This window comes from Delphinus delphis, chromosome 1, assembly GCF_949987515.2.
Source record: "Delphinus delphis chromosome 1, mDelDel1.2, whole genome shotgun sequence".
Classification (NCBI taxonomy): Eukaryota; Metazoa; Chordata; class Mammalia; order Artiodactyla; family Delphinidae; genus Delphinus; species Delphinus delphis.
The window spans coordinates 162731918-162758019 of NC_082683.1; the positions used below are offsets into that span (position 1 = coordinate 162731918).

The window sequence follows — 26102 nt, forward strand, 5'->3', positions numbered from 1 at the left end:
CTTCTGGGTATATATCCAAAGGAAATAAAAACAGAATACCAAAGAGATATCTGCACTCTCATGTACACTGTAGTATTATTCACAATAGCCAAGATATAGAAATAACCTACAGAATCAACAGATGAATGGATAAAGATGTAAGATACATATTTTTAAATGGAATATTATTCAGCCATGTGAAAGAAGAAATTCCTTTCATTTGAGACAACATGGATGGACACTGACAGCATTATGCCGAGTGAAATAAGCCATACAGAGAAAGACAAATACTACATAGTATCACTTACATGTGGAACAACAACAACAAAAAGTCAAGCTCATAGAAACAGAAAGTAGAAAGGTGGTTTACCAGGTATAGTGGGATAGGAGAAGTAGTGAGAAGTCGGTAAAAGGGTATAAACTTTCAGCTATAAAATGAATAAGGTCTGAGGATCTAATGTAATGCATAACATGATGACTATAATTGATAACACTGTATTATAAAATTGAAAATTGAAATTTGCTAAGAGAGTAGAACTGAAATGTCCTCACCAAAAACAACAACAGCAAAAAAGATAAATAAATATGTGATATCAATGTATTAATTAACTAGATGGGAGGAATCCTTTCATAAAGTATATGTACATCAAATCATCTCAATGTACACTTTAAATGTTTTACAATTTAATTTTTCAATTATACCTTAATATGCTGGAAAAAGTAAAATAAAATAAAATACCAATCTACCAACCAACATCTAAATAATCCTGGTGGGGGGGCGTCTAGAGATGAAAACTACATTACGTAAGATAAAAAAAAAAATAAGTTGGATGGAATTACTGGCAAAGTAGATACTGCAGAAGAAAGAATTAGTGAATTTGAAAACATAGCAATAGAAACTATTCAAAATGAGACAGGGAGAGGGGAAAAAAAAGAATTTAAAGAAATGAAATCATCAGCGTGCTGTGGAACAACTTCAAGCAGCCTAATATATATGTAATGGGAATCCCCAGAGGACTGTCACAAAGGAGACACGGGGATGCAAAAAAATTTGAAAAATGATGGCTGAAATTTTTCCAAATTGGATGAAAATTATACAGCCACAGATATAAGAAGTTCTATGAATCCCAGCACATGAAATATGAAGAAAGCTACACCAAGACACATCAGATTCTTAGCCCAAAACTAATGTCGAAGGGAAAATCAAATGGATAAATGGATGTCCATAGGCCAAGGAAAAAAAAAACTTCAGCCTAAGCCTCGCACCTTTTACAAAAAATTAACTCAATTAACTCAAAATGGATCACTGATTTAAATGGAAAGAGTAAAACTATGAAAATTTTGAGAGAAAATCTTCAAGATCTAGGACTAGGTAAGACATGCTTAGACTTAATATCAAAAGTATGATCCACAGAAGGCAAACTTGATAAGTTCGACCTCTTAAAATTAAAAAATTTTTGCTCTGTGAAAGACCCTGTTACAGACTGGGAGAAAATATTTTCAAACCACATATTCAACAAAGGACTTGTTACCAAGATGATACAAAGAACTCTCAAAACTCAACAGTTGACAAGCAAACAATACAATTAGAAAATGGGGCAGGGGGAAGAAGGATGGACTGGGAGTTTGGGGTTAGCAGATACAAACTGTTACATTTACAATGGATAAACAGCCAGGTCCTAATGTATAGCATAGGGGACTATGTTGAATATCCTGTGATAAACCATAATGGAAAAGAATATTAAAAAAAATAATGTCTATATGTGTATAAATGAGTCACTTTGCTGTACAGCAGAGATTGGCACAGCATTGTAAATCAACTCTACTGCAATAAAAAAAAATTTTTTTAATAAGTAAAGTAAAACTCACGCTCAAAAAAAAAGAAAGAAAAAGAAAATGGATTAAGAATATTTCAGTGGGCTTCCCTGGTGGTGCAGTGGTTGAGAGTCCGCCTGCCGATGCAGGGGACGCGGTTCGTGCCTCAGTCCGGGAGGATCCCACATGCCGCGGAGCGGCTGGGCCCGTGAGCCATGGCCGCTGAGCCTGCGCATCCGGAGCCTGTGCTCCGCAACGGGAGAGGCCACAACAGTGACAGGCCCGCGTACCGCAAAAAAATAAAAAATAAAAGAATATTTCAGTGAAGGGAATTCCTTGCCAGTCCAGTGGTTAGGACTCTGTGCTCTCACTACCAAGGGCCTGGGTTCAATCTCTGGTCAGGGAACTAAGATACCACAAGTCGTGCAGCATGGCCAAAAAATAAATAAAATAAAATTTGCTTTTAAAAAAAAGAATATTTCAGTGAAGGGGATATACAGGTGGCAAATAAGCCAATGAAAAGATGTTAAACATCAGCAACTAGGGAAATGCACATTAGAACCACAATGAGACATCACTTTACAAAAGCATCAAAAAAATATGAACCAGTAGGAATAAATCTGAAAAAAAATATTCAGAACAGGTACACTGAAAACTACACAACACTGATTAAATTAAAGAAAAACTCTTTTAAGAAGTAGAGGGAGAAATAGACTTTGTTCTTGGACCAGAAAACTCAATATTAAGACATCAACTCTTCCCAGATTGCTCTATAGATTCAATACAATCACAATGAAAATCTCCGTGGTATTTTCTGTAGAAATTGACAAGCTGATTTTCCAATTTATATTAAAATGCAAAGAACTTAAAAGAGCCAAAACAACTTTGAAAAAGAGTGAAGTTTGAGGACTCACACTACCTGACTTTGAGATTTATTTAAAGGCTATAAGAGTCAAAACGTGTGGCTTGGTGTAAATAAGGCAAATAGATGAGTGGAACAGAATAGAGAATCCAGAAATAGATCCATCCATACATGGACAACTAGTTTTTGACAAAGGTGCCAAGAGAATCCAGTGGAGAAAGAACAGTGCTGGAACAATTGGATATCCATATGCCAAAAAATGAACTTCGATCCATACCTTGCACCATATATAAAAATTAGCTCGAGATGGAGCATAGACTTAAATGTACAACCTAAAACTATAAAACTTCTAGAAGAAAATATTGGAGAAAAATTCTGTGACATTGGAGTAGGCAGAGATTACTTAGATATGACACCAAAGTGTGACCCATAAAAAGAAAATTTAATAAAATGGACTTTATCAAAATTTTAAACCTCAGCTCTTAAGAGAATGAAGACAACCCAAAAGGTGAGAGAAAATCTTTGCAGAGCATATAGCTGATAAAGGACTTACGTTCACACTATACAAAAAACTCATTATATAAAAAACTCTCGGGACTTCCCTGTTGGCCTAGCAGTTAGGATTCTGGGCTTTCACTGCCCAGGTTTGATCCCTGGGCAGGGAACTGAGATCCCACAAGCTGTGCAGTGCAGCCAAAAAAAAAAAAAAAAACTCTCAAACGTTGACAAGAAAACAAACGACAATTTTTCTTAATGGGCAAAGGATTTGAACAGATACTTCACCAAAGAAAATATACAGATAGCAAATAAAAACCAAAAGATGCATTAGGGAAATGTGAATTAAAACCACAACGAGATCCCACTACACAGCTATTAGAATGGCTAAAACTTAAAAGATTGATCATCCCAAGTGTTGGAAAGGATATGGAGGAACTGGAACTCCCGTACATTGTTGGTAGGAATGTAAAATGGTGCAATCACTTTGTAAAACAGTTTGGCAGCTTTATAAAAAGTTAAGCATAGCACAGATGATTTTCAGGGCAGTGAAACTATTCTGAATACTATAATGATGGATACGTGTCATTATATATTTTTGTCCAAACCTAGAGAATGTAAAACACCAAGCGTGAACCCTAATGTAAACTATGGTTGAGTGATAATGGTGTGTGAATGCAGGTTCATAGATAGTAAAAAATGTACCATTCTGGTGTGGGATGTTGATAACAGGGGAGGTTGCGCGTGTGTGTGGGCAGGGAATTTAAGGAAAGTCTCTCAATTTTGCTGTGAACCTAAAACAGCTTTAAAAAATAAAGTCATTTTTTTAAAAATGTAATGAAGTACTGATACATGTTACAATATGGATGAACCTTGAAAACATCATGCTAAGTGAAAGGAGCCAATCACAAAGGACCACATATCAGACTTCCCTGGTGGCGCAGTGGTTAAGAATCCACCTGCCAATGCAGGGGACACAGGTTCGAGCTCTGGTCTGGGAAGATCCCACATGCCACAAAGCAGCTAAGCCCGTGCGCCACAACTACTGAAGCCCATGTGCCTAGAGCCCATGCACCACAATAAGAGAAGCCACCGCAATGAGAAGCCCATGCACCACAACGAAGAGCAGCACCTGCTCACCACAACTAGAGAAAGCCCGTGTGCAGCAACGAAGACCCAATGCAGCCAAAGATAAATAAATTAACTAAGTTTTTTAAAAAGTAAGTTGTAAGTGTAATAAGAATATTTGATTGGAAAAAAAAAGCTAAGCATACTCCTACCATGTGATATAGCCATTCTAGTCCTCTCTATACATACAAGAATAATACAAAGACCTGTATACAAATGTTCATAGCAGCTTTAATAGCCAAAAATCAGAAATGATCCATACATCTATCAACAGGGGAATGGATAAACAAGTTGTGGTATATCCATAAACTGAATATTATTCAGCAATAAAAAGGGATAAATTGATACATGAAAAAGATGGATGAATCTAAAAAAGATTATTCAAGTGAAATAGGACAGAAAACCAGAAAAAAAAAGAGTACATGCTATATGATTCCATTTACATAAAACTTTAGAAAATGCAAACTAATCTGTCATGACAGAAAGTAGTTCAGTGGTTGCCAGGGGTGGTATGATGGATTACAAAGAAAACTTTAGAGGTGATGCGTCTGTTCACTCTATTGATTGTAGTGACAGATTCACAGATGTAAACACATGGCAAAACTTATCAAATTATCCAGTTTAAATAGGTGCAGTTTATTGTATGTCAATTATACCTTGATAAAGCTGTCGGGTTTTTTTTTTTGAGATGACTCAAAGATCAAGAAAAATATGGGTCATCTGACACTAACAAGCCCACCTCCCTGGTGTGCAGGGGAACGGAACCAAGGGCCTCACCTCTGCTTTCTCTGAGCTCAGTACCGGAGCTTTTTACAAGCTCCAAACATGCCTGCAGGATCTTAGTTCCCTGACCAGGGATTGAACCCGGGCCAGGGCAGTGAAAGCACCAAGTCCTAACCACTGAACCACCAGGGAATTCCCCAAACATGCATTTTACAAAGGTAATGAGATCAGCCTGGTTTTCTTCTCTGCGACCTTAGTAGCCTTCGTCACCACTCTCCACCATACTTAAACCAAAGCTAAGAAACACGAATGTGTGCTTTTGAAACTCCAGCTCTTCCCCACCCCTACTGTGAGAAAGACTTAAAATCAATAATTCTAAGAACAACAGCACAACCAGATCTACTTTGCTGTGTGCACAGAGTCCAACCAGAGGAAAGCCCCGCCAGAGATTCAATTTGTATTATTTCTGCTCTTTATTAAGAACTATTTGCCCCTATGCCATAGTATAGACGAGAACAGGAAAACACCTGGATATCACGGAGGGTCGCTGTGTATGTTACAGCTAAGTTTGGCTGCAGATAATAGAAAGCCCAGTCATTCACATAGGTGGGGGATTATTCTCCTACTTTATTGAGGACAAGAAGTAAGTAGTCGAACTGTTTTGGCAGCTCCACGTAAGTCATCAGGGTCTCAGCCTTTTTCTGTCTCCCCAAGCAGGTGGTTTCCATCCTCGAGGTTACATGGTGTCTGCTGGAGAGCTTTGATCCGAGCAGTAGGAGAGAGGAAGGAAAGGAGAGGTACCCTGATTGTCCCGGAAGGTAGAAGGGTGCTACCTGGAGGAAGGAGAGGTGGATCACCAGGAGGTCAGTGCCTGGCTCTGGGAGTCAAAACGATGGTGGACACCGGAACCGATCCTGGCAGAGCACTCATGCTGTCTTGCGCCTTGAGGTACTCCCCAAAAGAGTTAATCACTGGAGCTGAAACATGTTCTCTGGATATAAAGACCAACAATTGAGTGGGGTGCTATGATTTTCTTTCCCGGGAGAGCCGCTTCAAAAGAGTTCCACTCCTGTGTCCTGGTCCCATCCTCAGGGACTGCGTTACAAGGACAGCAGGACCTCTCTCCTCCCTGTAGACCAAACCTGGCCCTGGGAGACTCCCCTGGGGCTCTGCCCCTGAATGTCTTGCATCTTCCTCTCAGGTCACTCAGCCCCCCAGTGTTTCTGGGCTACTGGTTGGTAAGCCGGGTGAACGGGCACAGTCAAGTGAGAGGAATGTTTGCTGTCCTGAGCACATACTTGGAAAGTGGTTACGTGCAACACATTCGTAAAAGTATGTTATCTTTGCGGGGGTAGTGGGAAAGCAGTGGGAGGTCTGTTCAAGAATGGAAGGAAATGTTGGTATCGCACAGTAAGAGGCATAGAGAAGCTAGTCAGAAGGTAGCCGCTTTCATCAGACCGGGCTTTCCTGCCAGCCAGCCCCAGGCCACATCCGCCCCCAGCCCTGCTCTCTGATGTTAGAGCCCGGGGAGCTTCTGCCTCACACCCCGAGTGGCCTCACCACGCCTTGTGAAACTTGGCTCCTGGCGCCTCGCACCTGTGAGGCATCGGAAACTCGAATGAATGGTTGGCTCTCCAACCACTGCTGAGCATGACCTTGGGAAGTGGGCAGCCCACACCTGACAGGAGCACTGCTTCCTTCACTCCTGTGACCACCAAGGGAGCTGGGAATTTTTCCCAGCTTCAGCACTCCGGCCAGACAGCTCCCTAGGATCAGTTTCTACTCAGCTGCTGGGCTCCTCCACCACCATCAGTGAACAAGATCAGAGGGAGAAATGGATACAGCCACTATGGAGAACAGTATGGAGGTTCCTTAAAAAACTAAAAATAGAACTACCATACGACCCAGCAATCCCACTACTGGGCATATACCCTGAGAAAACCAGAATTCAAAAAGAGTCATGTACCACAATGTTCATTGCAGCACTATTTACAATAGCCAGGACATGGAAGCAACCTAAGTGTCCACTGACAGATGAATGGATACAGAAGATGTGGCACATATATGCAATGGAATATTACTCAGCCATAAAAAAAGAAAGAAATTGAGTTATCTGTAGTGAGGCAGATGGACCTAGAGTCTGTCATACAGAGTAAAGTAAGTCAAAGAGAAAAACAAATACCATATGCTAACACATATATATGGAATCTTAAAAAAAAAATGGTTCTGAAGAACCTAGGGGCAGGACAGGAATAAAGACACAGATGTAGAGAATGGACTTGAGGACATGGGGAGGGGGAAGGGTAAGCTGGGACGACGTGAGAGAGTGGCATGGACATATATACACTACCAAATGTAAAACAGATAGCTAGTGGGAAGCAGCCGCATCACATGGGGAGATCAGATCAGCTTGGTGCTTTGTGACCACCTAGAGAGGTGGGATAGGGAGGGTGGGAGGGAGACGCAAGACGGAGGGGATATGGGGATATATGAATACATAAAGCTGATTCCTTTTGTTATACAGCAGAAACTAACACAACATTGTAAAGCAATTATACTCCAATAAAGATGTTAAAAAAAAAAAAGATCAGAGGGAGTCCAGCCGTACTCCATGCCCTCAAAACACGTGAAAGCACTACAGGTCCTTGGACACAAAACCAGGAGAGGGTAGGAGCCCTGGAGGGGAATATCCTGGACTTCTGGACCTCCTGCCCAAGTGGGGTACTTCAGCCACAATTAAAGTAACACATCCATTTTGTTTAAAATTAATTTCAAAGAGAACTAGAAGGTGTAAAGTAAAATAAGTCTCTCCTCCCCCCACACCTAGCTTCACTTCCTAAGGACTATGACATGAAGTTTCCGGTATATCTTCACAGAAATTTTCTATTCAAGTGTATTCTGTTGAATGCATTTGCAAGAATTTTACTTATAAATAATTCAATTAGTAATAATAACTAATGTATAAAGTACATGTTATTTACATTGAAATCATAACTGGAAAAACAAAAATAACTAAAAGTGATCGAAGTGGACCTTGGATCCTTCCAGAGTGCAGTTTTTGAAGTGACCACCAGGTGTCAGAGTTATCAATAGTATTCCCCAAATCACACTGGAAAGTTACAAGAAGGGGAAGTGCCCGGCTGGAAATGAGATGGCGAGATCCTAAACAGGATTATTTGGCCCTTCGGCCCAATATTTTGTCTACTTAGGGTTAGGTAGGGAGAGAGTAAAGGGAGCTGCGGAAAAAACTATTACATTCTCCGACCATAGATTCCCATTCAGTTGGGCACCCCTGGATCTTTGGCCATGGCTCACGCGCCCAGCCGCTCCGCGGCATGTGGGATTTTCCCGGACCGGGCACGAACCCGTGTCTCCTGCATCGGCAGGCGGACTCTCAACCTCTGCGCCACGAGGGAAACCCCGCACTCCTGGGTCTTCAGAGAAGCTGTCAAAGCGCTGGTGAGTTTCACGTAGGAAATGGAAAAATGGCTGGGCAGAGTCGGGCCTCCTATAGTTGTGAGGCTACTTTTGGAATCCAGGGCCATCTCTCCTCTCTTCAATCAGGAGACCAGAGGAGGGGTGACCACAAGAGGAGGACACACACACGAGAAGTGTTCAGCTATGGCCATCCTTGTTTTAAAAGGGAAAATCCAGTTCTGTATCAAGAGCTCTTCCTCCCTAACCTTGAACATCATGGTCTCCTATTCACTTCCTATTTGATCTCCTCATGTATACTTCCTTTACCAGGCCTGACCCGGCTGTTGTCCAGAGCTGCTGGCCTAGAAAACATCCGCCCTCCATGCTTGAGAGCTGCGGGCAGGGCACCTGCCATCGCAGTCTTGAGGCTGTGGCCCAGGGGTAGTTACACTCGTCTTCCTCCAGGGGCCCAGCCACTTCTCTGGCTCCCCCCATCTGGCTCTAGAGGAGTCAACATCCTCTGGAGGATTCCAGACGCCACCCATGGCAGGCCTCATCCTTCTGGAATCACCAGCGTCCACCCCAGCAGAAAGGGGGATGTTGATGCAGTCACAACACAGACTTGTGCAAGGAGGATGACCTAGGCTCCTCCTCCCTGGGAGGGCACAGCTGAAGGGTGTCAAAAAGGAAGGAGAACCCTTGCCACGTGTCCCAGTTGGCACTTGTCTAGGCTGTTCCCTGGACCACATCCCATTTCTGGCCATGGGTCCAGGGAAGGGTTCAGACCCACTACGTACCGGGACTTGTCACTGGTGGAACTTTACTGTGAATAACAATGCCAAGCTTGTGGAAGAGGTAAGAAGTGGTGTAAGGAGAGGGGAGAAGGAAAGAAGGATTCAACATTTCATGGACAATGTTATTGATATTTAAATACTTCTCAAGACCTGTGATTTCCATGAATTTGGACAGGCAGATTAAGGGGACTTTTTATGTGATCTGAATGACATCATCTGCTAAATTGGTACATCCTATATAGGCCAAATGAAGCAACAGTAATGATTTCAGTCCCTATACACCTTAAGTGCTATAAACATAATTTAAAATGATACACCTGTGGTACCATACACATAATAAAAATCCCAGTTATCATTAAAACATAGGTAGTATTCATATTCAAATATGATCATGCATTATGTTTGATGTTTCAAACAGAATATACAAGCCAAATGGTTCATTGAAAAACAAAAATGGATAAAACAATGTTTATATCAGGACCCATGTTAATTTACCATGACTAGTATATTAACTGTTGCTTTGATGTGGCCAACACTGGTATGGCAACTGAGGGGGTTTTTTTGTTTTTTGTTTTTTCCATTATCCTGTTACATATGATATAAGAGGGGTGGAACAGAAAGAATCTCTCATAATGCTAACCATAGCCTGACTGTTTCAAAGACAATGCTCTCCAGACTAAAGCCAAGGATAGGGACCATGAAGCTCCACCCTAATCTCTCTGGGTTTATCTCCCTCAAGGAGACCCCAGTCATTGTGACTCCTGGATAATCCTGGACCCACTGGATCCCCGTATGTCAAAGAGCCTCCCACATCCCTGAAAAGTCTGGCTATCCATCACATGTTCCACCTCATTTGGCCACTCAAACAACAAGGGTTTCACAAGTCCAGGACAGACTTCACTGGTCAAGGTGTATCTTGAGATCCCCAGACTTCTAGGTCCTCTGGAAAAGGAACAACCAATGGGGTCCCCAGGCTGGGAAGGGAAAGGATTCAGGCCCCTGCCTCACCAATGCCTGCTTACCACCCGCCCCCTCCAGTTTAATCATGCTTTGTGTCGGTGAGTCACAGAGGAGATGGGGCCGGTTGCGTATGGTCTGGCCATGTGTGTGGTATTCTAATGACAATGACTCCTCCCCCTACTTAATCCTTCTTCCCAGCCCTGCACTCAGCCAGGCAAAAGGCCGGATTCAGAATCTCCTCACGGGTACCCAAGGCTGTTTCCCTTTGATAAAGCGAGTAAGGAAATCGTTGATGTGAACACACAAAAATAGAAGACTTCCTGAATCAGACGTGAGTTTGGGTGCAGAGTAAGGCCAAGCTAAAAGCTCAAACTCACTGACCATAATTATCCCTCCCGTAGTGCAGCCTTCCTTACCTGTAGCCAAGCAGCTTCAGAGGCTGTGACAAATAGCTGAGCCTGTCGGAACTCCAGAAGAAACATTCCTCATCAGGCCTCCCAGCCCCAGCTTCAGCGACAGGGCACCAGGAAAGTAAACAGACTAAACCCATCGCAACAAGAGAGAACTGGTTCTTCTGCTCTCCAGACACTGTTCATGACACTTCAATCAAGATCAACACAATATAGCTGAATTATTTTTAACCTTTATGGAGGCTCCTGGCTTCACAAACGAAATATTAGTCAGCAGAGTCGGTATAAAAATCTCTTTGCGGATTTCCCTTGTGGCGCAGTGGTTGAGAGTCTGCCTGCCGATACAGGGGACACAGGTTCATGGCCCTGGTCCGGGAAGATCCCACATGCCGCGGGGCGGCTGGGCCCATGAGCCATGGCCACTGAGCCTGCGCGTCCGGAGCCTGTGCTCCTCAACGGGAGAGGCCACAACAGTGAGAGGCCCGCGTACCGCAAAAAAAAAAAAATCTCTTTGCAAAACTTATCAAGCATATACCACAATGTCACAGTGAAAAGACATATCCAGAGTTCTTCTGATCATGGTATTAGATCCTTCCACAAGAGTTGCAACTTCCAATGCCTTACAGATGCCAAATAGATCTGCTTCCTAATATCACCTTGAGCTGTATTCTTTCGACCTGTATAAAGGTAGAAGCCACTGTTAATACCGATAATCCTGCAGGAGTGTGGACTCAAGTCTTTCTGGAGAAACCAGAAATCCAGATGTTTATGTGTAATCTCCCAATTTTTAAATATGGACTACTAGCTTAAAAAAAACACACTTTGCTACCTCCCTTCAGTGACTAAAGGCAGTATGACTGGGAGTCAGGAACCCAAGTTCTGACACCAACTCACTGTCTGTCCCTGGGAAAGACACCTAACCGTCCTGGTCTGCAGTCACCTTGTCTGAAAAGTTTAGACACCCAAAATTCCTTTCAATCCTAAATTATTACACTGTATAGTTAAGTGAGTGTTCTAGATGGTCAATTCTCCCAAGAACAACCAGAAACAAAAATAAAGGAAAAAAACCCCACAAAACATAGATCACTGTGCCATAGCGGGGTCTATTACGATGCCTAGACATGGCCTTGGTGTGGCCAAGCCACTTGGTTAATATAGCCACAAGAATGTGAACACTTTTATCAGACCAGATCTCCTCCATGATGGCCACCCACCCACTGGGGAAGATAAAAATTGTATTATCACCATGACTGTGGCAGGGAACACCTCTCTATGAAACAGAACACTCTTGGGTCTTTTGAACCCAAACACAAGGTTTCAAGAGAACATTTTGAGTTGGGAAACAAAGCTGACCTGCAGGCTGCCCTGAGCCATGACTCCTGACTTTCAAGTTCATGCTCAGCCTACCTGCGATGAAATTCGGAGTTGCCAAATTTGGAGTTGCCTTCGGTATCAGCCAACTGTACTCGGAACAGTTTTGTTACATAATCCTCAGCTGTGCCCCACGTGTGTACATGAGCACACGCTCACCCTGTACAAAAGCCCACAGATCTTCAGATACAGCACCTTTTTTTCAGCACAGGAAGGGAATAAAAAATATTAAGCTGGAAAATAATGAGGGACGGGTAAATTAAAGGCCCTTTCCCACTGTAAATGTTAAAAAATAGACACATTTCAGAGCAAATAAAAGTATTCACATTCTTTTGGTTATATTAACTGTGGCTTGAGAAAACTGCAGGCCCAAAGAAGAGAAAGCCAAGTGGATTACAACCGGGCAGTTTCTTCACACAGGCCACCTTGACACAGATAGCCTGGCTCCAAGTGAAGTGGGAAGGGGTATTCCACAGGCACCTACATTCCTAAGGGCTTTTGTGCATCAGTTGTGAACAACAGGGCCTTTTTATTTTGCTATTAGTAGCTGCCAATAAATAGTATGGTGTAAAGAACCTTTGACTCCTAAACCAGCTGTGACCTATCGCTTCAGTTCTGCCTGCTAGAGACATTTTCTTCACTGTGCCCCACTGTTGCCCTGGCTTTAGGTAACCAGTGTTTATTCTAAGTCAGCTTGCTCTTACCCTAAGGCCTTTGTATTATCCGTTTCCTCTTCTTAGAATGCTCATTACCCTGACCTTCACCAGGTAGTTCATTCAGACCTCAGCCTCCAGGCTGCCCTCAGAGAGGCCCTCTCTGGCCATCCAACATAAAGTACACACCCATGCATTCTGTGTCACATGACCCTACTTTAATTCTCTGCCTACAATTCCTACCACCTGATTTATTTCCTCTTTCTTTCTTTCTTTCTTCTTGCCTGTCTTCTCTCACTGGTATAAAGCTCCATGGCAATAAGGATTTTGTGTCTTTTTCAGCGTGGCTTTGTAGCAACCAGAACAGTGCTTTGCGTATAGCAGTTGCTCAATGATTATTAGTTGAAAGAAAGATGGATGCTTGGATGAATGGAAGAATCCATCCAGCAAATACCTGTGAAGCATTTATGGTGCGCTGGGAATAGATGAGGAATGAAATCCTCCTTCAAGGACTCCACAGTCTACCAGGGAAGACAGATGTTTATACAGTGCAATACTGTGAGAGAACTGCTTTTAGAAGCATACCGTGCCTTCTACCCAAGGTGAGTACGAAGACAATCTCTAAGGAAAGTTAAGAGTTGGCCGAAAGGGCAAAGGTGAGAAAAAGCGTGGCAGGGAAGTCACCCTGTTGAGAAACATCACAAGAAAGGCACCAAATCTGAAAACAGACCGTGGGTTCCAGGAGCCCCAGGAGGTCTAGGATGGTTGGTGCCACAAGTGACAAAATGAGGGAGACGGGACCTCGAAAGAGAGGTCTGGGCCAGTTCTTAAGGAGCCTTGTAGACCAGGCCCTGGATGTTAGATTTTAATCCTCTGTGCAATGGGAGCCATTGAGATGTTTTTAAGTAGGGAAGTGACATGAGGGTTTTATGCTTTATAATGTTGATGGCAGTGAAGGCAACTACTCAGAGAAAAGAACAAAGCATTCAGGAGGCTATTGTCCAATCCAGGTGAACAAATGTCAAGGATCCCAACTAGTGGCAGTGGAGAAGGAAAAGAGAAGACAGATGTGAAAGCTATTAAAAGGGTAGAATCAATAGAGCTTAGTGACACATGAAACGTGGGAGGTGAGAGAAAGGATAGGGTCAAAGGGAACTCCAGGCTGCGGTTAGTGTCATCAAAATTAATGGTTCTCCTGCTTCAGGCCTGGGAAGCCCTAGGTTCATTCTGTTTGTGATGTGACTGGATCTGAGTCTGCTCGCTTACATGAGCTCGTGGACACTTGCCCAGGTGGCTATCTACGGTCCTAGCACAAAGGTTCATTTCCCTGCTTAACAAATAAATTTGTATAGAAGTCCCTCTGATGTGTGTGCATCCAATCTACAACGTCAATTATTCATTGGTTTGCAAAGAACACGTTATTATTTCGATGCACGGCCATTTTTGGAGGCACACACTTATCCATCACCACAGAAGCATGACTATTGGTCTAAATATAGATGTGCCTGTCACCTCAGAGAAAGAACAGACCAGAAGTCATGATTCCACTTATTCCAAGGAAATTTTAAAGTGATAAAATTGAAAAACAAATCAATGTCATGTTTTGAAGTCTGTAAATCTGATCTACAGATCCCATTATGATTACCTCACCACTTCTCTTGAGGTTAATTGTTAATTTAGCCCCCAGACCCCTCGAAAGCAGCCCTCACCCCCACCCCAAGATATTGCTTACAGCCCTCACGGGCTATCTCACAGGTGCTGAAAAACAAGTAGAGTAGGCTCCTGGCCAGACACCCTTCAAGGATCCCCAGTTTATTCCTTTTCTCCTACTCTAGCCCCCATCCGCTGCTGCCACCTGAGAGGCTATATAATGTGAAGAGATTGGGCGCTGGTGCCTGCTAGCTTGAGTTTGAATCCTGGATTTACCACTTATAAGCTGTGTGACCTGAGGCAAGTTATCTAGCCTCTCTGTGCCTCAGTTTCCACCCTTGTAAAATACGAATAATATTATCTAATTTACCTCATGGGGTAGTTGTGATGATTAAATGAGTTAATGAGTTAATGTTTATAAAGTACTTAGAACAGTACCTAGCACGGTAACAAGTAACAAGCACTCAATAAATGTAAGCTATTATTCCTACTACCACTGCTCCTGCTGGCACTGGGGAAGCCTCTGGTGACTCCTGCCATAAGGTGCCAAAGCGACAGACAGGAGTTCTGTTATAAGGTAAGGGACAATGTCCTCCTTTTGTAATATGATATCAAAGGGGTCACACAGCAGTACAGCGCATGCCCAGTGCTTTCTGAAATTACCAGTAAAAGAGTTCTTTGCATTTTTCACTTGCAGCCTTCCCTCCTCACACCAAAGGACTGAGACTTGAGTCCAGGAGCACCCAGGCTAGAAGACACATGAGTGACAGACACCACGCGATCTCCCCCCCTTGGAGCAGGGCTTTGTTACAGGGTCAAGTGGGTCCAGCCTGGCTTCCACTCCCGTAGGATGAGCTCTTCCCAGGAGAATCCTTCGATCCTCGCCTATATTTCCTTCTGGAGCCACCCACTTCTCAATCCCTCCAAAGGAAGCGTTTAAATCTGATCCTTTAAAAGAAGGAGACCAGCTGTATTGTTAAATTATTTGTAAGTAAAAAGCAAACATAAACTGTAAAAACATGCTAAATTCAAGACTAAAGAATAGTTCTGATATGGACTTCTAATTTATCCTTGATGATAAAGTACCTGTCCATAGTCTTAACATTGGGACAGGCAGAGGAAAGTCAAATTTTGAACATGATGCCATTTATATTAGCATAAAAAAAATCCAATATATGGAACAGAATCGAGAGCCCAGAAATAAACCTACACACATAAGGACAATTAATTTACGACAAAATAGCAAAGAACATACAGTGGAGAAAGGACAGTCTCTTCAATAAATTGTGTTGGGAAAACTGGACAGCCACATGCAAAAGAATGAAACCAGACCACTATCTTACACTAGGCACAAAAATTAACTCAAAATGGATTGAAGACTTCAATGTAAGACCTGATACCATAAAATTCTTAGAAGAAAACACAAGCAGTATGTTCTTTGACATCAGCCTTAGCAATATTTATTTGGATCTGTCTCCTCAAACAAGGGCAACAAAAGGAAAAATAAACAAATTGGAGCTAATCAAACTAAAAAAACCTTTACACAGCACAAGAAACCATCAAAAAAAAAAAAAGGAAAAGGCAACCTACTGAATAGGACAAGATATTTATAAATGGTATGTCCAACAATGGGTTAACATCCAAAATATATAAAGAACTCACACAACTCAACAGCAAAAAAACAAACCATCCAATTAAAAATGGGCAGACAAACTATTTACAATAGTCAAGACATGGAAGCAACCTTAATGTCCACTGACAGTTGAATGGATAAAGAAGATGTGGTATATATATACAACAGAATACTACTCAGCTCTAAGAAAAGAATGAAATAATGCCATTTACACCAACATGGATGGACCTAGAGGTTATCATACTAAGTGAAGTAAGTCAGACAAAGATAAATACCATATGATATCACTTATATGTACAACCTAAGAAAATCATATAAATGAACTTATTTAAAAAACAGAAATAGACCCAGACGTAGAAAATAAACTTATGGTTATCAAAGGGGAAAGGGTGTAGGGGAGGGATAAGTTAGGAGTTTGGGATTAGCAGATACAAACTGCTATATATAAAAGAGATAAGCAACAAGGTCCTACTGTATAGCACAAGGAAACATATTCAATATCCTGTAATAAACCATAGTGGAAAAGAATCTGAAAAAGAATATATATGTGTACACACACACACACACACACACACATATGTATGTATAACTGAATCACTTTGCTGTATACCAGAAACTAACACAACATTGTAAATCAACTATACTTCAATTTTTAAAAAATGGGCAGACAAACTGAATGGACCTTTTTCCAAAGAAGACATGCAGATGGCCAACAGACATATGAAAAGATGCTCGACATCACTAATCATCAGGGAAATGCAAATCAAAACCACAATGAGCCATCACCTTATACCTGTCAGAATGGCTACAATCAAAAAGACAACAAATAACAGGTGCTGGCAAGGATGTGGAGAAAAAGGAACGCTTGTGCACTCTTGGTGGGAATGTAAATTGGTGCAGCCACTATGGAAGATGGTATAGAAGTTCCTCAAAAAACTAAAAATAGAACTACCATATGATCCAGCAATTCCACTTCTGGGTATATATCCAAAGAGAACAAAAACACTAATTTGAAAAGACACATTCACCACAATATTCATAACAGCATTATTCACAATAGCCAAGGTATGGCAGCAACCTAAGTGTCCATCAACAGATGAATAGATAAAGAAGATGTGATACTGAGATAGATGATAGATAGATAGATATACACAATGGAATACTACTCAGCCATAAAAACGAAGGAAATTTTGCCATTTGCAACAACATGGATGGACCTGGAAGGTATCATACTTAGTGAAATAAGTCAGACAGAGAAAAACAAATACTGTATGTTATCACTTACACGTGGAATCTAAAAAATAAAACAAACTAGTGAACATAACAGAAAAGAAACAGACTCATATATAAAGAATAAACTGCTGGTTACCAGTGGGGAGAGGGAAAGGGGGGAGGGGCAAGACAGGGGTAACGAATTAAGAGGTACAAACTACCATGTATAAAATAAATAAGCTACAAGGGAATATAGCACAGTGAATATAGCCAATGTTTTACGACTATAAAAGGAGTGTAATCTATAAAAGTTTTGTATCACTATGTTGTATACCTGAAACTAATATAATATTGTAAAACAACTATACCTCAATTTTTTTAAAGATATATGCACCCCTATGTTCATTGCAGCATTACTTACAATAGCCAAAATACGGAAACAACCTAAGTGTCCAGCAATGGATGAATGAATCAAGAAGATGTAATACATGTATACAACGGAATACTACCCAGCCACAAAAAAGAATGAGATGTTGCCATTTGTGACAACATGGATAAACCCTGAGGGTTTTATGCTAACTAAAATAAGTCAGAAGGAAAAAGACAAATACTGTATTATTTCACTCATATGGAGAATATAAAAAAAAACCCCACAAATGGAGAAATAAAACACATCAAAAACAAACTCATAGATACAGAGAACAGATAGGTGGTCACCAAAGGGGAAGTGGGCTAGGGGGTGCATGAAAGGAGTGAAGAGGGTCAATTGTATGGTGACAGATGGTAACTGGACTTTTGGGGTGAATCACTTTGTAATGTATACAGATGTTGAATTGTACTGTTGTACACCTGAAACTTATATAATTTTTTTAAATCCAATACATAGGAACCCAGCAATTCCACTCCTGGGTATATATCAAAAAAAAACCAAAAACACTAATTTGAGAAGATACATGCACTCCAATGTTCATAGCAGCATCATCAAGCAATGTGGATGGACTTGGAGGGCATTATGGTAAGTGACATAAGTCAGACAGAGGAAGACAAATACTATATGATATCACTTATATGTGGAATCTAAAAAATACAACAAACTAGTGAATAAAACAAAAAACAAGCAGACTCATAGATATAGAGAACAAACTAGTGGTTACCAGTGGGGAGAGGGAAGGGGGAGGGGCAATGTACGGGTAGGGAATTTTTAAAAGGGGTTACTATGGTATTATATGAAATCATGTGTGTGAAACTCTTGAAAATTGTAAAGCACTATAGAATTTAAAGAATCCTTCATTCAATTAAAAAAATCCAATACATAAGAATAAATCTAGTAAAAGATGTACAAGATCTACCCAGAAAATCAAGAAACATTACTAGGAAAAATGAAAAGACCTATATAAATGGAGAAATATGCCATAGTCCTAGATACAAAGATTCAATATTGCAAAGATATTTGTTCTCCCCCAATCGATCTACAGATTTTACTTACTTCCAGTCAAAATCTCAGAAATTTTTTTGTGTAAACTGACAAGATGATTCTATTTTTCTATGAAATGCAAAGGGCCAAGAATAGCCAAGACAATCTTGAAGAAGAAAAACAGTTGATAGATTTACACTACCAGATGGCAAAACTTATTATAAAATTATAGCAATTAAGGCCGCATGGTATTAGCACAAACTTTTGTCAATTAAAGCATAGAGTGGGGAGCTTCCGGGAAGATGGCGGAAGAGTAAGACGCGGAGACCACCTTTCTCCCCACAGATACACCAGAAATACATCTACATGTGGAACAACTACAGAACACCTACTGAACGCTGGCAGAAGACCTCAGACCTCCCAAAAGGCAAGAAACCCCCCAGGTACCTGGGTAGGGCAAAAGAAAATATAATAAACAGACAAAAGGACAGGGACGGGACCTGCACCAGCGGCAGGGAGCTGTGAAGGAGGAAAGGTTACCACACAGTAGAAGCCACTTCGCGGGCGGAGACTGCGGGTGGCGGAGGGGGAAAGCTTCGGAGCTGCGGAGGAGAGCACAGCAACAGGGGTGCGGAGGGCAAAGCGGCGAGATTCCCGCACAGAGGATCAGGGCCGACCGGCACTCACCAGGCCGAGAGGCTTGTCTGCTCACCCGCCAGGGCGGGCGGGGCTGGTTGCTGAGGCTTGGGCTTCGGTCGGAGCTCAGGGAGAGGACTGGGGTTGGCGGCGTGAACACAGCCTGCAGGGGGTTAGTGCGCCACGGTTAACCGGGAGGGAGTCCGGGAAAAGTCTGGACCTACCGAAGAGGCAAGAGACTTTTTCTTCCCTCTTTGTTTCCTGGTGCGCGAGGGGAGGGGATTAAGAGCGCTGCTTAAAGGAGCTCCACAGACGGGCGCGAGCCGCGGGTAAAACGCGGACCCCAGAGACGGGCATGAGCAGCTAAGGCTGCTGCTGCCGCCACCAAGAAGCCTGTGTGCGAGCACAGGTCACTATCCACACCTCCCGTCCGGGGAGTCTGTGCAGCCCGCCACTGTCAGGGTCCCGGGATCCAGGGACAACTCCTCCGGGAGAACGCACGGCGCACCTCAGGCTGGTGCAACGTCACTCCGGCCTCCGCCACCGCATGCTCGCCCCGCACTCCGTGCCCCTCCCTCCCCCCCCCGGCCTGAGTGAGCCAGAGCCCCCGAATCAGCGGCTCCTTTAACCCCGTCCTGTCTGAGCGAAGAACAGACGCCCTCAGGCGACCTACACGCAGAGGCGGGGCGAAATCCAAAGCTGAGCCCCTGGGAGCTGTGTGAACAAGGAAGAGAAAGGGAAATCTCTCCCAGCAGCCTCAGAAGCAGCGGATTAAATCTCCACCATCAACTTGATGTACCCTACATCTGCGGAATACCTGAATACACAAACGAATCATCCCAAATTAAGGAGCCGTGTGGATGAAAAGCTCTTGGTGCTGCAGCCAGGAGCCAGTGCTGTGCCTCTGAGGTGGGAGAGCCAACTTCAGGACACTGGTCCACAAGAGACCTCCCAGCTCCACATAATATCAAACGGCGAAAATCTCCCAGAGATCTCCATCTCAACACCAGCACCCAGCTTTACTCAACGACCAGCAAACTACAGTGCTGGACACGCTATGCCAAACAACTAGCAAGACAGGAACACGACCCCACCCATTAGCAGAGAGGCTGCCTAAAATCATAATAAGGTCACAGACACCCCAAAACACACCACCAGACGCGTTCCTGCCCAACAGAAAGACAAGATCCAGTCTCATCCACCAGAAGACAGACATCAGTCCCCTCCACCAGGAAGCCTATACAACCCACTGAACCAAACTTAGCCACTGGGGGCAGACACCAAAACAACGGTAAATACGAACCTAGAGCCTGCAAAAAGGAGACCCCAAACACAGTAAGCTAAGCAAAATGAGAAGACAGAGAAGCACACAGTAGATGAAGGAGCAAGGTAAAAACACACCAGGACCAAACAAATGAAGAGGAAATAGGCAGTCTACCTGAAAAAGAATTCAGAATAATGATAGTAAAGATGATACAAAATCTTGGAAATAGAATAGACAAAATGCAAGAAACATTTAACAAGGACCTAGAAGAGCTTAAGATGAAACAAACAACGATGAACAACACAATAAATGAAATTAAAAATACTCTATATGGGACCAATAGCAGAATAACTAAGGCAAAAGAACGGATAAGTGACCTGGAAGATAAAATAGTGAAAATAACTACTGCAGAGCAGAATAAAGAAAAAAGAATGAAAAGAACTGAGGACAGTCTCAGAGACCTCTGGGACAACATTAAATGCACCAACATTCGAATTATTGGGGTTCCAGAAGAAGAAGAGAAAAAGAAAGGGACTGAGAAAATATTTGAAGAGATTATAGTTGAAAACTTCCCTAATATGGGAAAGGAAGTAGTTAATCAAGTCCAGAAAGCACAGAGAGTCGCATACAGGATAAATCAAAGGAGAAACACGCCAAGACACATATTAATCAAACTGTCAAAAATTAAATACAAAGGAAACATATTAAAAGCAGCAAGGGAAAAACAACAAATATCACACAAGGGAATCCCCATAAGGTTAACAGCTGATCTTTCAGCAGAAACTCTGCAAGCTAGAAGGGACTGGCAGGACATATTTAAAGTGATGAAGGAGAAAAACCTGCAACCAAGATTACTCTACCCAGCAAGGATCTCATTCAGATTTGATGGAGAAATTAAAAGCTTTACAGACAAGCAAAAGCTGAGAGAGTTCAGCACCACCAAACCAGCTTTACGACAACTGCTAAAGGAACTTCTCTAGGCAAGAAACAAAAGAGAAGGAAAAGACCTACAATAACGAACCCAAAACAATTAAGAAAATGGGAATAGGAACATACATATCGATAATTACCTTAAATGTAAATGGACTAAATGCTCCCACCAAAAGGCACAGATTGGCTGAATGGATACAAAAACAAGACCCATATATTTGCTGTCTACAAGAGACCCACTTCAGACCTAGAGACACATACAGACTGAAAGTAAGGGGATGGAGAAAGATATTCCATGCAAATGGAAAGAAAAGAAAGCTGGAGTAGCAATTCTCATATCAGACAAAATAGACTTTAAAATAAAGACTATTAGAAGAGACAGAGAAGGACAGTACATAATGATCAAAGGATCAATCCACGAAGAAGATATAACAATTGTAAATATTTATGCACCCAACATAGGAGCACCTCAATACATAAGGCAAATACTAACAGCCATAAAAGGGGAAATCGACAGTAACACATTCATAGTAGGGGACTTTAACACCCCACTTTCACCAATGGACAGATCATCCAAAATGAAAATAAATAAGGAAACACAAGCTTTAAATGATACATTAAACAAGATGGACTTAATTGACATTTATAGGACATTCCATCCAAAAACAACAGAATACACATTTTTCTCAAGTGCTCATGGAACATTCTCCAGGATAGATCATATCTTGGGTCACAAATCAAGCCTTGGTAAATTTAAGTAATTGAAATCTTATCAAGTATCTTTTCCGACCACAACGCTATGAGACTAGATATCAATTACAGGAAAAGAGCTGTAAAAAATACAAACACATGGAGGCTAAACAATACACTACTTAATAACGAAGTGATCACTGAAGAAAACAAAGAGGAAATCAAGAAATACCTAGAAACAAATGACAATGGAGACATGACAACCCAAAATCTATGGGATGCAGCAAAAGCAGTTCTAAGAGGGAAGTTTATAGCAATACAATCCTACCTTAAGAAACAGGAAACATCTCGAATAAACAACCTAACCTTGCACCTAAAGCAATTAGAGAAAGAAGAACAAAAAAAAAACCAAAGTTAGCAGAAGGAAAGAAATCATAAAAATCAGATCAGAAATAAATGAAAAAGAAATGAAGGAAACAATAGCAAAGATCAATAAAACTAAAAGCTGGTTCTTTGAGAAGATAAACAAAATTGATAAACTATTAGCCAGACTCATCAAGAAAAAAAGGGAGAAGACTCAAATCAATAGAATTAGAAATGAAAAAGGAGAAGTAACAACTGACATTGCAGAAATACAAAGGATCATGAGAGATGACTACAAGCAACTCTATGCCAATAAAATGGACAACCTGGAAGAAATGGACAAATTCTTAGAAATGCACAACTGCCAAGACTGAATCAGGAAGAAATAGAAAATATGAACAGACCAATCACAAGCACTGAAATTGAAACTGTGATTAAAAATCTTCTAACAAACAAAAGCCCAGGACCAGATGGCTTCACAGGCGAATTCTATCAAACGTTTAGAGAAGAACTAACACCTATCCTTCTCAAACACTTCCAAAATATAGCAGAGGGAGGAACACTCCCAAACTCATTCTACAAGGCCACCACCATCACCCTGATACCAAAACCAGACAAGGATGTCACAAAGAAAGAAAACTACAGGCCAATATCACTGATGAACATAGATGCAAAAATCCTCAACAAAATACTAGCAAACAGAATCCAACAGCACATTAAACGGATCATACACCATGATCAAGTGGGGTTTATTCCAGGAATGCAAGGATTTTTCAATATACGCAAGTCAATCAACGTGATACACCATATTAACAAATTGAAGGAGAAAAACCATATGATCATCTCAATAGATGCAGAGAAAGCTTTCAACAAAATTCAACACCGATTTATGATAAAAACCCTGCAGAAAGTAGGCATAGAGGGAACTTTCCTCAACATAATAAAGGCCATATATGACAAACCCACAGCCAACATCATCCTCAATGGTGAAAAACTGAAACCATTTCCACTAAGATCAGGAACAAGACAAGGTTGCCCACTCTCAACACTCTTATTCAACATAGCTTTGGAAGTTTTAGCCACAGCAATCAGAGAAGAAAAGGAAATAAAAGGAATCCAAATCGGAAAAGATGTAAAGCTGTCATTGTTTGCAGATGACATGATACTATACATAGAGAATCCTAAAGATGCTACCAGAAAACTACTAGAGCTAATCAATGAATTTGGTAAAGTAGCAGGATACAAAATTAATGCACACAAATCTCTGGCATTCCTATTCACTAATGATGAAAAATCTGAAAGTGAAATCAAGAAAACACTCCCATTTACCATTGCAACAAAGAGAATAAAATATCTAGGAATAAACCTACCTAAGGAGACAAAAGACCTGTATGCAGAAAATTATAAGACACTGATGAAAGAAATTAAAGATGATACAAATAGATGGAGAGATGTACCATGTTCTTGGATTGGAAGAATCAACATTGTGAAAATGACTCTACTACCCAAAGCAATCTACAGATTCAATGCAATCCCTACCAAACTACCACTGGCATTTTTCACAGAACTAGAACAAAAAATTTCACAATTTGTTTGGAAACACAAAAGACCCCGAATAGCCAAAGCAATCTTGAGCATGAAAAACGGAGCTGGAGGAACCAGGCTCCCTGACTTCAGACTATACTACAAAGCTACAGTAATCAAGACAGTATGGTACTGGAACAAAAACAGAAATATAGATCAATGGAACAGGATAGAAAGCCCAGAGATAAACCCACGCACATATGGTCACCTTATCTTTGATAAAGGAGGCAGGAATGTACAGTGGAGAAAGGACAGCCTCTTCAATAAGTGGTGCTGGGAAAACTGGACAGCTACATGTAAAAGTATAAGCTTAGATCACTCCCTAACACCATACACAAAAATAAGCTCAAAATGGATTAAAGACCTATATGTAAGGCCAGAAACTATCAAACTCTTAGAGGAAAACATAGGCAGAACACTCTATGACATAAATCACAGCGAGATCCTTTTTGACCCACCTCCTAGAGAAATGGAAAGAAAAACAAAATAAACAAATGGGACCTAATGAAACTTCAAAGCTTTTGCACAGCAAAGGAAACCATAAACAAGACCAAAAGACAACCCTCAGAATGGGAGAAAATATTTGCAAATGAAGCAACTGACAAAGGATTAATCTCCAAAATTTATAAGCAGCTCATGCAGCTCAATAACCAAAAAACAAGCAACCCAATCCAAAAATGGGCAGAAGACCTAAATAGACATTTCTCCAAAGAAGATATGCAGACTGCCAACAAACACATGAAAGAATGCTCAACATCATTAATCATTAGAGAAATGCAAAGCAGAACTACAATGAGATATCATCTCACACCAGTCAGAATGGCCATCATCAAAAAATCTACAAACAATAAATGCTGGAGAAGGTGTGGAGAAAAGGGAACCCTCTTGCATTGTTGGTGGGAATGTAAATTGATACAGCCACTGTGGAGAACAGTATGGAGGTTCCTTAAAAAACTACAAATAGAACTACCATATGACCCAGCAATTCCACTACTGGGCATATACCCTGAGAAAACCATAATTCGAAAAGACTCATGTACCAAAATGTTCATTGCAGCTCTATTTACAATAGGTGGGAGATGGAAAGAACCTAAGTGTCCATCATCGGATGAATGGATAAAGAAGATGTGGCACATATATACAATGGAATATTACTCAGCCATAAAAAGAAACGACATTGAGGTATTTGTAATGAGGTGGATAGACCTAGAGTCTGTCAGAGTGAAGTAAGTCAGAAAGAGAAAGACAAATACCATATGCTAACACATATATATGCAACTTAAGAAAAAAATAATGTCATGAAGAACCTAGGGGTAAGACAGGAATAAAGACACCGACCTACTAGAGAATGGACTTGAGGATATGGGGAAGGGGAAGGGTGAGCTGTGACAAAGCGAGAGAGAGGCATGGACATATATACACTACCAAACGTAAGGTAGATAGCTAGTGGGAAGCAGCTGCATAGCACAGGGAGATCAGCTCGGTGCTTTGTGACCGCCTGGAGGGGTGGGATAGGGAGGGTGGGAGGGAGGGAGACGCAAGAGGGAAGAGATATGGGAACATATGTATATGTATAACTGATTCACTTTGTTATAAAGCAGAAACTAACACACCATTGTAAAGCAATTATACTCCAATAAAGATGTTAAAAAAAATGCATAAAGATACACAAATAGACCAACAAAACAAAGAGAGTTGGGAAACAGACCCACACATGTACAGTCCTCTAGTTAGGATAATGATAGCACTGCAGGACAGAGGAGAAAGGAATCTTTTCAACATGGTGCTAGATCAGGAATTTCCTAGCAGTCCTGTGATTAGGACTCCACACTCTCACTGTGGAGGGCCAGAGTTTGATCTCTGGTCGGGGAACTAAGATCCCGCATGTCCCACGCCATGGCCAAATAAATAAATAAATAAACAATAACAAAAAAATGGTGCTAGATCATCTGGGTATCCACATGGAAAAAAATTAACGGGGGCTTCCCTGGTGGCGCAGTGGTTGAGAATCCGCCTGCCAATGCATGGGACACAGACTCAATCCCTGGTCAGGGAAGATCCCACATGCCGCGGAGCAACTAAGCCTGTGCGCCACTACTAAGCCTGCGCTCTAGAGCCC

The 26102-nt window shown here is 41.6% G+C and overlaps 1 protein-coding gene across 11 annotated transcripts in view; it reads right to left on the reverse strand.

Moving 5' to 3' along the window:
- The window catches only part of CNIH3 (cornichon family AMPA receptor auxiliary protein 3), a 282314-nt gene that overhangs the window by 246687 nt on the left and 9525 nt on the right, over positions 1-26102 (reverse strand). Inside the window, exons 4-5 of one of the 11 annotated variants that reach the window (XR_009517051.1) lie at positions 11991-12149; positions 10590-11260 (exon numbers count right to left, since the gene is read on the reverse strand). The exons of 7 other annotated variants lie outside the window; for them this stretch is intronic. The gene's annotated coding sequence lies outside the window, so the exon portion shown is untranslated. Of the gene's footprint in view, positions 1-5856; positions 5994-7854; positions 7901-10589; positions 11261-11990; positions 12150-26102 lie in introns of those variants that run through there. 3 more of the 11 variants (XR_009517053.1, XR_009517054.1, XR_009517034.1) reach the window with 3 other exon arrangements.